The sequence below is a fragment of the Apodemus sylvaticus genome, chromosome 19, assembly GCF_947179515.1.
Source record: "Apodemus sylvaticus chromosome 19, mApoSyl1.1, whole genome shotgun sequence".
NCBI classification, from domain to species: Eukaryota; Metazoa; Chordata; class Mammalia; order Rodentia; family Muridae; genus Apodemus; species Apodemus sylvaticus.
The window spans coordinates 29793612-29806699 of NC_067490.1; the positions used below are offsets into that span (position 1 = coordinate 29793612).

The 13088-nt window shown below is 37.6% G+C and overlaps 1 protein-coding gene across 2 annotated transcripts in view; it reads right to left on the reverse strand.

Annotated features, from left to right (window-relative positions):
- Positions 1 to 13088, reverse strand: part of Pkib (cAMP-dependent protein kinase inhibitor beta) — a 103288-nt gene that overhangs the window by 76869 nt on the left and 13331 nt on the right. The window contains exon 2 of one of the 2 annotated variants that reach the window (XM_052163665.1): positions 3814 to 3905. The exons of the other annotated variant lie outside the window; for it this stretch is intronic. The gene's annotated coding sequence lies outside the window, so the exon portion shown is untranslated. The remainder of the gene's footprint in view (positions 1 to 3813; positions 3906 to 13088) is intronic. 2 annotated transcript variants of the gene reach the window in all.

Sequence of the window (13088 nt, forward strand, 5' to 3'; positions counted from 1 at the left end):
CCTTAGAGACCTTTGCTGCTGAGAGTAGAAAACCAACTTACCTATAGATCTCAGCTTCACTAGGCCTTTAAATAGTCATAGTTTTGGAATGTTAGACAAGATTGCAAAGGCATTCACTAATCTATGTTCCTTCAGTTACTTCTTATCATTTTTCTCTTCTTATCAATCTCATTCAATATTTGTGTATTTACATTTTTCCAAACTTTGACCAATTATTGTTACTATGGTCATTGAATAGCCAAGACTTTTATCAACATAAAGTGTGTGCATTACATATTCCTTTTACATGCTATACTCTGTGGGGTTTTTAAATTAATTTAATTCCTCCTATATTTGTTACTTTTATGCTGCTGTGATACAAATCCATAAACAAAGAAACTGAAGGAGAAAATGTTTATTCATCGGACCATTCCAGAAGGATAGAGTCCACACAGACAGAAAGAGCATGGAACAGGCAGGGATAGCAGCAGGAGCAGGAAGCTGACTGGTCACATCTCACCCACACACAGAAGCAGAGAGCAAAATGGAGCTGCGGCTATAAATTCTCAATGCCCACTCCCACTGATATGCTTCCTCCAGCAAGGGTGCACCTCTACACAGATTCCATAACCACCCCAAACAATGCCTCCATCTGGAGACCACGAGTTAAGACACAGGAGCCTATGGGGGACATTTCTCTTCAAACCACTACAGTTCCTTATTGGTGGTAGTGTAGTGGTGCTAAGGTGGAAGTAGCTCACTGTCTTAAGATGTTTTAATACTCAAAAATAGCAAGTTCTTAAATTACATATTTTTTTCTCAAAAAGGATTTCCCCCAGACCATTCATTCTTCCATTTGAATGGCAAGCTTTTCCCAAAATTCTTTTTGAGGTTGCATATTTAATTATATTAAATTCATAAGTGTATATGAGGTGAGTAACTTTTATACAACACTTACTCTTATACAGGAACACAATGGAGACATTTCTCACTGCTAACTTTGTTGTGTGTTTCTCGTTCTCTCGCTACCCTCTTCATTTAATTCTTATATATTTCCTATCCATAGATATGCATGACTGTTATAAATGAGATTACTTTATCATATTGTCTATTTATTGTAGACAAATAAACTGATTTATATAGTTGCCTTTTGTTTTAATGTGAGTACACTGTAGCTGTCTTCAGACACAATAGAAGAGGGCATCGGATCTCATTAGATGGTTGTCAGCCACTATGTGGTTGCTGGGACTTGAACTCAGGACCTCTGGAAGAGCAGTCAGTGCTCTTAACTGCTGAGCCACCTCTCCGGGCTTTTCTATGCCTAAGTAAATTCTATTTTACTACTCTTTATTTTGTCACATTTTCCCTAATAATTGTAAATTTTCAAAATCATAACTTTTAAAAAGACAGCAGTGTATAGTATGTAAGACTAAAGACGCATGGATTAAACCACCCGACTACTAATGCTCGTTTGCTATTTAATGTCTGCAAACTTGGCCATGTTTTAGTTTCTTTGCTTCTCAGTTTCCATGTTTGTAAAATAAAAATGATATCAACTAGAACCCCCTGGAAGTTAAAATTTGAAAAGAAAAATGTGTACTGTAAGAAATTTAAAATAGTTTTTAACACAGACAATGATTTCTCGTATATCCTCTTTCTATTATATCCTTTATAAGTTATAAAGTGAGGTTAAGCTCAGGTGCTCACACTTGTTATACAGTTAACCCTTTCAAGTTTTTTTCTGATTTCTTGGGAAGATTTTCTTATATTTTAATTAGCTTTTGCTATCTTAACTTACCAAGTAAGTGGTCGACACATGTGTTTTCTTAAAAATAAACATTTGGAGTCTGTTAGAAAATCAAAAGTATAGGTATTTTTATTTTGGTCTATAATTATAAAATGATTTAATTGAAATTTCCAGGGCCGGGCAGTGGTGGCGCGCGCCTGTAATCCCAGCACTCTGGGAGGCAGAGACAGGTGGGTTTCTGAGTTCGAGGCCAGCCTGGTCTACAGAGTGAGTTCCAGGACAGCCAGGGCTATACAGAGAAACCCTGTCTCGGAAAAAAAAAAAAAAACACCCCCCAAAAAAATTTCCAACTTTGACCATCATCACATTCCAATTACACATCCTCTCTCTCTCTCTCTCTCTCTCTCTCTCTCTCTCTCTCTCTCTCTCTTTTGTTGACTTCCAATTTCTTTAGCTAATATTTTGAAGTTTTCTTTTGTCACTTCTTGAGAGAATTGTAGAGGTTAGTGTTTTGCTATAAAATGAATGTGTAAAATGTATTATTTCTTCACAGAGCCCGCTGCATAGAGAAATAATGTGTTCCTTAAGAGTGTATATTGCAGCAATGGAGGATAACTGTCTGATGAAAGTGCTTTGCTCTTTAAAACCAGTATTTTAGCTTCTGTTCTCCACACTGGTCAAGGACATAATTTTGACAGCAGACAGAATTAGACTCATATCCAACTTCACCACCCACTGACTAAATATGCGCAGTTGGCCAGCCAGCCAGTCAGCCTTCATGACAGAAGGGAAGAGCCCTCTTCACCTCCTGCCAGAGCTGTCGTGAGAATGAAATTAATGGCTTCTGCTTATAAATCTGGAGCATCCATCCCACCACAGTGACCCACAGTAATTATTTTATATATCAGTTTTAATTGTTTCCAAGTATGAAGAATTTACACATTTATTTATTATTTTCACCATTATAGAGATTAGAATGTCTCCTATAGAAATGTGTTTCTCACAACATTATTTTATTAAAATCCTTTGCGTATAGAAAGCAAATGACAAGTGAAGATACTATTCTTCACTGACGAGTTTGAGAGTTGACATTAAAATTAAAACGTTTCAGTAAGACATAGAACCCATTACCACGATCTAAATCTTAGTTGTTGAAAAGAAAATACACACCAGTCTCCAGAAAGCAGGCAAAGGGCCTAAGCCCTGGGCAGTATCTACTTGTTTCTGCTGCCTGCCTCCCTGTTCTGTTCTCTTGGGGATCCAAGAGTAAGGGAACACTTCACCCAGAACGAAGCCTAGTCAGTGTTCTCACCCATCATTCAAACTATGATGGAGGCGCAAATTCCTCACTCCAGACAGCAGAATAGAGAACTAAGGGTCAGAGTGGCCTCAAGGCAAATTCCACCATTGTTAAGATTGTACATGCCTCAAATGTGTGCACATACAGCTATATATCAAAATACATATACAAAAATGGTTTGAAAATGTTCTATATTATTTTCCCAGTCCTCAAGATATATGAATTTGAGCTGTATGTCCACCAGTCAGAACCATTAAGAGTATTTCATTGAAAATAGTTATGCAGTCCTAATATTTGCAAGGCTGAGGCTGAGGCCTGGGCTACATGAGCAGCTCAGGCTATATAGCAAGACCCTGCCTGTCTCAAGGAAACAAAACATCATTTACAGGCATTGCTTACTGTGGTCTCTCAGAAAAGTATTTCCAGGGAGGGTAGTAATTAATGTAATTGATTTCTATCCAGTGTTAAAGGGTAGACTTTTAAAAGATTTTAGCGAACAGTTGACTTTCACTGAGAGAAATTTAAAGAGACAGAGCTAAGAAGAATTGAAATATCAAAATACGATCTTTCTCTACCTCCGCCAAGTCCTGAGGAGACACTAGATGGAAATGTGTGTAGTGTTTACTGTTTATCACTAGACATGGTTGACACAACAGTATTGAGTACCTTTCTAACCTGAGGTTATCTATGCCTAGCCATTCTTTGCTGTCCCCTGGCTTTATAGTAATGAAGATATATTCATTGATACCACCAGTGCAAGGATTGACAAGACCAGAACTTTACCTACCTTCACCTTTCCTCTCCGAACCTGGTCTCAGGAGCTTTATGGTTTCTGCCTCCCCAGACTAATCTTGTATGGTTTCCAGTATATCATGACCCCTGAAGGAAACAGACGGGAGGAAAAATTATAAAGATAAATGTGTCTAGTTCTTTGTTCTTCATCGAATGAACAAGAGCTTTCTTGAGCAAAACCATGTCATTTAAAATGATAAAATAATCTCATAATTTTTCTGTTTCTCTAAGATTAGGGGGACATATTTCTTAAGCAAACAGCTGCCTGCCTTCATATATATGCAAATAATAAGAAATATGAATGTATTATATATCCCAATTATCTTCTGATAATTGAGCAACCTTTCTTGGTTTATCTGTCAAACTGTATAAGAAGTGCTTAAAATGAAAACACATGGGTTTTTTTTTTCACATTTTCAAATTTCCACTTCAAATGGATTCTTTGTGTGAGTGGCAACCTCTTTCAACCCTGTGCCTGAAAAGGCAACATATCCCTGCAGCAGCTGTCTTTGAATCCTAATGCCAAGGAGCAAGACCATTGTATTCCTCAGTCATTTCCTACAATATTGGAATTCTTGAAGAAAAAATCCAATAAAACCCAGCTTACACATAATGTCTCAGTGTCTAAAGTTAACCTGAAGGTTTCCTGTGAACAGGCAGCTGACCTACTTGCAGTTATTCTGTTTGTATATTCTGTTTGTATTCTTTTAGGTTTTCTACATAAAATGTCACCCTTTTAAAGCTAATAATACACAAAAAACTTGTTATTTTCATATCCATAGATATGTGATAGACATGGCTACAACCAACCTATGAGTAAATAGAATCCTCTTAACTTAAGCAATCTACATATGTGAACAGACAGGATAAATATTTCTTGTTCAAGATGGAAAAAACAAAATAAAACAAAAGAACAAACAAACCCAATGCCCTGTTTTGTTTACATGTTATAGAGATTATCTGATCACTGTTTTCCTAATCCTAGGACTAGTATTGTCAATGTTCTTCTGTTCATCTGTATTGTACAATTTTAGTAGAGTTGTCATTGCAGGAGAGAGCCCAGGTTTGTGTCGTGTCTTTAGAGACTAGGGCATCTACTCTCTTCTCTTCCCTGCCTTGTTAATCAAGCATTGAGTTCCAGCTGTTCCAGTGTCATGATCTCCAGGTCACTCCTCCAACTGTGTTCATTCTCTTCACATCACACAGTCTGACCACTCCCCCGCACATCACCTCTTTACCACCCTTATTCTCTGCAGGGCTATGGAAGCCCTTACCAATCTCTCTGCTCTCAGACTTCCTTTCTAAGCTGCCTTCCACAGACCCTTCACGTTAATGATGCAATCAAACTTGTAATGGGTTATGTGTGATTTACAAGTGGTAATACTTTACTGTAGTTCTCAGACAAGCTATCTGTTTCTCACAACATAAACATTGCATTGGCCACTTATTTAAATTGGTTTTCAAGCAATTTGGTGATTCTTTCTCCATCACTTCCCCATTTTCTAGAGCTTTCAAGTGGGCATTAAGAACATCTCAAGGGCATTGCAGAGGTATGAAGACTGATCCAAGTTCTAGCTCTAAATCATCCATTTATCAGGTGCTGACTTGGAGACTCCTCTTTTGCCTTAGGTTAAGTGATGGAGCATTGACAATCCTGGCTATCTCTCTAGATTACCCTGGGGTTCAAGGATGGTCTCATACAATGAAGTAACAAATTTGCGACTGTTAATCTCCCTGAAGAACAAGAAATAGCAAAAGCAAATATCTGCTTCTTCTAGCATTAGAATGTCCCTGGACCCCTGGGAAGGAATCTGTTCACACTCCTACATCTTGCTGTTTCCTTTTATGGATGGGGAGTTCTAAAGAACATGTTTCTGCTTCCAAAGATGATGAGTATATGCTTGTGTGTTTGGATACCAAAAAGAACCTGAAACTAAAAGAGAGAGAACGAATACTGCAAGTTCTCACTCATGTCTGAAAACTGAAAATGCACATAGGTCTCAAAGAGGTAGAGAATAGGGGTCACAAGAGGATAGGTGAGAAGGGAATGGGGGATGGGCAAAGGTGGTGGTGATGGCAGATGATGCAGTACAAAGTCACCATTAAAAAGGACAGAGGGCAAAACAAACAAACAAACAAACAAAAAACCATGATATTTTGGGCAGTGGTGGCACAAGCCTTTAATACCAGCACTTGGGAGGCAGAGGCAGGCAGATTTCTGAGTTCAAGGCCAGCCTGGTCTACAGAGTGAGTTCCAGGACAGCTAGGGCTACACAGAGAAACCCTGTCTCAAAAAAACAAATACAAAAACAAAAACAAAAACAAAACAAAAAACAAAACAAAAAACAAAAAATAAAAAGGACAGAGGGGGTTGATTGGGGAATGGGTGGAGGGAAGAGGGCTTATGGGATTTATGGGGAGGGGAAACTAGGAAAGGGGAAATCATTTGGAATGTAAACAAAGAATATAGAAAATAGAAAAATAAATAAATAAAAAAGAAAGGACAGATCCTAATGTTCTATGGTACAGTAGAATGACCATAGTTAACAGTTTGTTTCCAATATTTTCAGAAAGGTAAGATTATTAATGTTCTTATCATAGAAAAGTGATGTGTTTAAGAAAATGGCTATGGTAATTATCTGAGTTCATAACATTACATATAACGAAACATCACGTTTGCATGTACAGTACAAGTAAAAGAAGAAGAAATAGGACTCAAAAAAGCATTACTACGTGAGTACACAAACTTGGCATTTAATTAAACTAAAAGTATCATTTAGAATACAACTATCAACCATTTTCTTTAATACATCGATAATAACACAGAAATTAATAAATTACTTTTAATAAAGAAATAACTGGAAAGATTGCTCAGCCATTAAGAAAATGTATTGTTCTTACAAAGAGCTCAGTTCCTAGCACCTTCATCACAACTACCTGCAACTTCAGCTCCTGGGGATCTTATGCCTTTTTCTGGACTCTGCAGGCACCTGCACATGTGTGTATGCACACACACACACACACACACACACACTAAAAATAAAAGTATTCTTTTGAAAAAATATTCTTTATCTCAATCATTGAATTCCAGGTTAACTAAAGATGTATGCACAGCAGGACATTTGCTATGCTTACGAATAAAAGATTTCAACTCAGATTCTAGGTTGTCAGGATAATGGCCTCAGCTCAAAGAAATTTTTTGTTTGGACTAAAAGCTCTCAAAAAACACTACTAACCCACTTTTCTCTGCCATCTAATACATGACCTTGCATGAACCTGCTGCAAGGATCCATGTAGCATCCTGCAGGGTCCAGGTAAAATTTTTATGAGAGTCGAGCTGACACTAGATGAAATAAATGCTGGTTGAAATTAATAAAGTGTCTTTTTGCATTGACATCCCTACTGCTTTATATAATTAGTCCTCAAACAAGGTTGCTGGGAGTCATAAACCAGATGGGAAAAGGTAAATACACCCATGTCATAATTGAAGTTTATCAGACTAATGGGTGAAAATTGTTACTTTAATACTAACTCTGTTTTTTATTACAGCATAATTCATATAAAATTACCATCTCTATCACCTTATTATGTTTATTCATATAGTTGTGCAATTTATCTCTAAAATGTTATCTTCCAAAACAAAAAGCTCTATGCCCATTACCCAATCATCCGCATCCCTCCCTCCCAGCACCCCTAGTAATCTCCATTTTCTTTTATGCTTTAGAATATTTATTTCTTACAAACCTGTTAGTTTGTGATAGGCTAGGGTTTTTTTTTTTTTCAGCACAGCATTCTCCAGGTTTTCCCATGTGGTATCACATGTCAAAATCTCCTTCCTTTTAAAAGGCTGGATAAATCCACAACCTACATACTATATCTTGTCTATACATTAGTGAACATGAATTGCTTTTGTGTCATGAACCTTACAGAACACTTTACACTTTATTCCATTTAACCATCACAACCTACCAGAATGAAAGCTTTTCAAAGCTTAATGATATATCCATCCCCAAGGTCACACAGCTAATAAATCCCAGAACCAGGATTTAAGCTAAGCTCTGTCCAACTCAAAGATTGGACACCATGAGACCCTCTAATATTCTTGGACTTTTGATTCTGCCTTTATATATCTTCTCTCCTAGATTATTTTCCTCTTGAGAATAAATGATTTTTATCTTTATAATTTTTAAAGCCCTAAAATAATTCTAGTGGATTGACACCAAACCTATTTAAAAATGTTATTTATTTCTACAAATTATTTTCTAATCACTTATCTTTCATTCACATCTTGCACTAAGAAAATACACTTTATTTTACAAAACAAAACAGGATAAACAACAATAGAAGCAAGGCTGTTAATGCTTACTGAACTTATTCTCTTCGGAGCCTTTGATGGATACAAAGACAATTGATCAAAAGGGGTTCTTACTAAGGAGAAGAGAGCAAAATCATAGCCCAGGCAGCTTAATTACTCAAGTAATCATGTGGACTTTGGTTTCTTGCATGGTTTAAAAGACAAATTCATTGTAAATACTGACATGGCTGCCCTCATAAAATGATATAGTGTTTATGGCAGAAAATAATGATTAGTAGCAAGGATTTTTGAAGACAAATTCTTCTGACCTCCTATCTACACTGTCTTTGGCCAAGTTACCAAGTTTTCTGGACCGGCCTAAGCCACCATGTATACAATAGCCTTAAGAATCAAGTGTTTTGTATATAATTTTTTAGAATTCACCTAGTTGTCTATCAAAAAGTGAATGTATAAAGAAAGTGCAATGCTTATACACAATAGAATTTTTGTTTAGCAACAAAGAAAACTGAAATCTTGACATTTGCAAGAAAATAAATGGAATCAGAAAAAAGCTATACTTAGAAATCCAAACATGTTTACTGATATTCAACATATATGTATATATACATATACATACACAAATATATACATATATGTTTGAATAGGTGTGTGTTTGTGTGTGTGTGTGTGTGTGTGTGTGTGTGTGTGCATTAGTCAGAGATCTACCTGCCTCTGCTTCCCAAGTGCTGGGATTAAAGTTATGTGTCACCACTGTTCATTGAAGAAAGATATCTTAAGGGAAGTAGCAGGATATAAAAGACAGGGTAATGGAATTCATGTGTCAGGAAAGCAGAGGAGGGGTGTTTGAAAAGACAGAGTAGGAGGTTGGAAGCAGTGTGAGAAGGGAATGAATTAGAACAAAGTATTTACATAAATATATATATGCTTCATAAAATTCATAACACACACATATATTTATATGAAAATGACATAAAGTCTTTACTTTCTATGCTATCTTAAAATTTAATTTAAAAATAAACAAATTACTCTTAAAGTTTAAATTGTCTTATTTTAAATCACATAGAACAACGTCTAACAAAAATGTATTCCATGTTTCAGATTATCAACATGCATGTAAGATAAATGACAGTTCTTGCTAATTGTAAATGTTCATAGGATAGAGACAGCATCAAGCACCTTACAGAGATGTCCACTTTCCTGTGACTACTGATATAAAGAACCTCAATGTTGTGCTAACTCTATCATCTTCCATGCATCACTGTGAAAGAATGTGTGTTAAACAGATCGCTGCAAGCAAAACTTAGCAAGGACTTTTTAAGTTTTCACTAATTTGTTCATTCACTTTACATCCTGATTACAGCCCACTTCCCTCCTCTCCTCCCAGTCCCACCCTCACATATCCCTCCCTCTCTTATCCCCTCCCTTCTCCACAGAGAAGGGGAAGCCCCCAGGGGTACTAACCCACCCTGCTGGTCAAGTCACAGCAGGACTAAGAGTATCCTCTCCCACTGAGTCCAGACAAGGCTGACCAGCTAGGAGAAGAGGATCCAAAGGCAGGTAACAGGGTCAGGGACAGCTTGCTCTAGTATTTACAAAAATTAAAACAGATCAAACAGAGACTTCACACTCCACTTCCAACAGAGGCTGGAATTTTCCCACACTATCCTGGGCTGAATCTTGGTTTGTGGGAAATTTGCCAAAATCTTCATAAGCATTTGCTCACCAAATAAACATTGACTTCCAATGTGAGAAGTCAATTGTCCTCAGATCTAATGGGCTTCCTCATTTCTTATCAACTCTTGAAGAATATCATATACACTAAAAATGAAATCAAATAAGACAATTTTCTGACCTTTCCGTACGGAAGGACAACTCAAAGGGGTATCTCAAATAGTAGGAGCAAATTATGTTGCCGTGGAATCAAGTACTTGACTCAACAGGCTCTCTTGACCAGATTAAAATTAGCTTCTAGTTTTTCAAATAAAATTTTCAGGTCAGAGTAAATATTTGTTTGACTATATAATGTTAACCAAGGGACATTACATAGTCCATGTACACAAAGAAAAATGACATCTCATCGGCCCAGGAGACCTACCTTACAAGCAAGCCTGAAGGACAGAAAATCCACAATCAGGTTATTTGTGTGACAATTCTTACTGCCACTGCTGTGTGTCTTTCCCCAGGTTTACATTTAATTCAATGTACAATTCCATAAAGGCATGTATGTCTACAGTATAAAAGTTACCATATATGTTGATACGGTCAGACACTTACTGGTAACACCACGCCTCTGAGGATAGTTCGAACCCTTCCAGGATCTACTGCTCCTCCCAAGGGGAGTGGACCCACTACCACTTTGATACTCCATGGAGAATGATGTGGCACCAAGAGGCCCCTGGTTGCTTAGCAACAGTCCCTTATGACTGCCCCAGAGGGACTGCCAGGCAACAGTGCTTCATTGCTCCAGCTGTTCCCACGAACACTCCCAGCTCAGTGGCTCTAAAGAGGCCCAGGTTCACAGGATACTAGGGGCACCCGGTTCTAAGACTAGATACATAATATACACACATGCGTCTCAGGAAACTATTGATGCTAAATAAAAAAACCTGGTCAGAGTTATTTTCCAGCATGAAGGGTGCATTGAAGGTATCCTTGATTTAAACTCTATCCTTGGAGAGTTACAGGATCTGTCAGAAAAACTAAAGCAACGGAAGCATAAATCTAGAAAAGTCTAAGTGCTGAAATAAATAATAAATGAGCCAATATTTATTTAGTCACATTTTAAAGTATGACTTCCAAAGTTCTCACCATTTCAAAGAACTTAGCCATTTACCTACCTTCTGTTCATAGAAAAGTGGAGAAACACAAGAATTATATCACAAGGCTCCTGGAAAACTATGCTAGACATATTTGGAGATGCATCCTTAACCCACGGTTAGGATTCCAGGACTTGGGAGGCTGAGGAAGATATTGTATGAGACCATCTATGGCTATAGTGTAAGACTCAAGAAGGACAAAAGGGAGAGGAAAGAGAGCAAGAAAGAGGAGAGAAAATATAACTACAAAATATTTGAGTGTACAGCTCTAGTTTGGCATAGCAACTTCTAGGCAAAACTTTCATTTTTTATGTATAATTTAACCCACATTGAGATGTGCTGTCCCAAAATTGCTATAACAGCTCAATAAACCTAAAATAGTCATATTCTCTATATCTGACCCACACCTTGAAGGCAACATGTAGTGAATAAATCTGAAAATTTTCCCCAACCAGTCATGAGCTCTGCTCTGTCCTCATTCTCTCAATGTCTCCAAACTCTTCAGGGGAAAAAAAGAATTCATGCAGAGGGACATCGGACATTAGTCATGTGACCGCAGTACGAATGGAATTCCATTACTCTTCCAGTTCAAAGCCTTCAATAAAGGCCAAGCATATATAGCCTGACTCACAAAACACTTCTAAATCTATTTCCCATTGCACGTCAAGCCCCATCTGCTGCTGTCCCATGCAGTTCCATTATGTTGAACGAATCACAGTTCCTCAAACACACCTTGCACTTCTTATCTGAGTTTTCCCGAACAAATTCCTCTTTATCGGAGAAACGACTGGTTATCTTTTAAGATCTGGCAATTGTGTCAACCTCACGGAGTAACAGGCCCTGGCCCAGATTTCAAGATTACTGATAAAGGCAGCAGGTCCTGTCCACGCTTGATCAAAGTCGTTACAGTGAATTCAGTCACATTGTTTTGAAGTTGTTTACTCTCCCTTTAATCTGGTGCTCTTTAAGAGCCGAGACTACAGCCACCTTGACCTTGTAGAGTCCTCCCCTAGTCCTCAGGATCAAGGAGGTAACCATGGGATGGTGTATTGTTGATTAGAGAACAGTGCTTTAAGGAAAAAAAAAAAAGACTGGGCATGTTTTGCTGTCTTCTGCTTTTCTTCTATCTCCCAACATACATCAAGGATGGGAAGTGATATCATTTGCCAAAAACTAAAACAAAAAACTCCATTTCCTAACTTCTCTTAAACAATAATGAATGCTTCTACACTAATGTATCAGATAACCCTTGAGTGGCATAGGTCTTATAATCTGTCACTTGTATTCTTTTTTTTTTCCTTGCAATACTAACCCAGGTTACTTTTGTTGTTTTGGTTTGGTTTAGTTTTGGCAAATTAAACAAGCATTCTGCCACTGAGTCTCCTGAATCCCCAGTCTGCATCTCTCTTACTTATAATCATGATAATGGAACACTCAAGGGAGACAGCTATACACCCAGCAGCCAATCACTGATACTGATCTGGATCCCATGTCAGAAAAATAATTTTCCATACTAATCAGCAATTGGGTCTTGCTTGCTTTTCTTTTGAAATAGGCTCTCATGTAGCCCAGGCTGGCTTCTAACTTGTTATATGGCCAAAACATGACCTTACATATCTGATTACTGGCTTACATCCCCATGTCTGGCTTATGTGGATATACTCTGGATTGAAACCAAGTTATTTTAATTGTAAAACCTCGAAAATAGTCCCAAGTCAGCATTTATTCAATATCTGCCTCTTTCAAAGTATTACTTGAAAACTTAGCTGGGCAGTGGTGGCGCATGCTTTTAATCCCAGCACTTGGGAGGCAGAGGCAGGCGGATTTCTGAGTTCAAGGCCAGCCTGATCTACAGAGTGAGTTCCAGGACAGCCAGGGCTACACAGAAAAACCCTGTCTCAAAAAAAAAAAAAAGCCAAAAAAAAAAGAAGAAAGAAAGAAAGGAGGAAAGAAATAGAAAGAAAGAAAGAAAGAAAGAAAGAAAGAAAGAAAGGAAAGGAAAGGAAAGGAAAGGAAAGGAAAGGAAAGGAAAGGAAAGGAAAGGAAAGGAAAGGAAAGGAAAGGAAAGGAAAGGAAAGGAAAGGAAAGGAAAGGAAAGGAAAGGAAAAAGAAAAGTAAAGAAAACTTAAATAGACCATG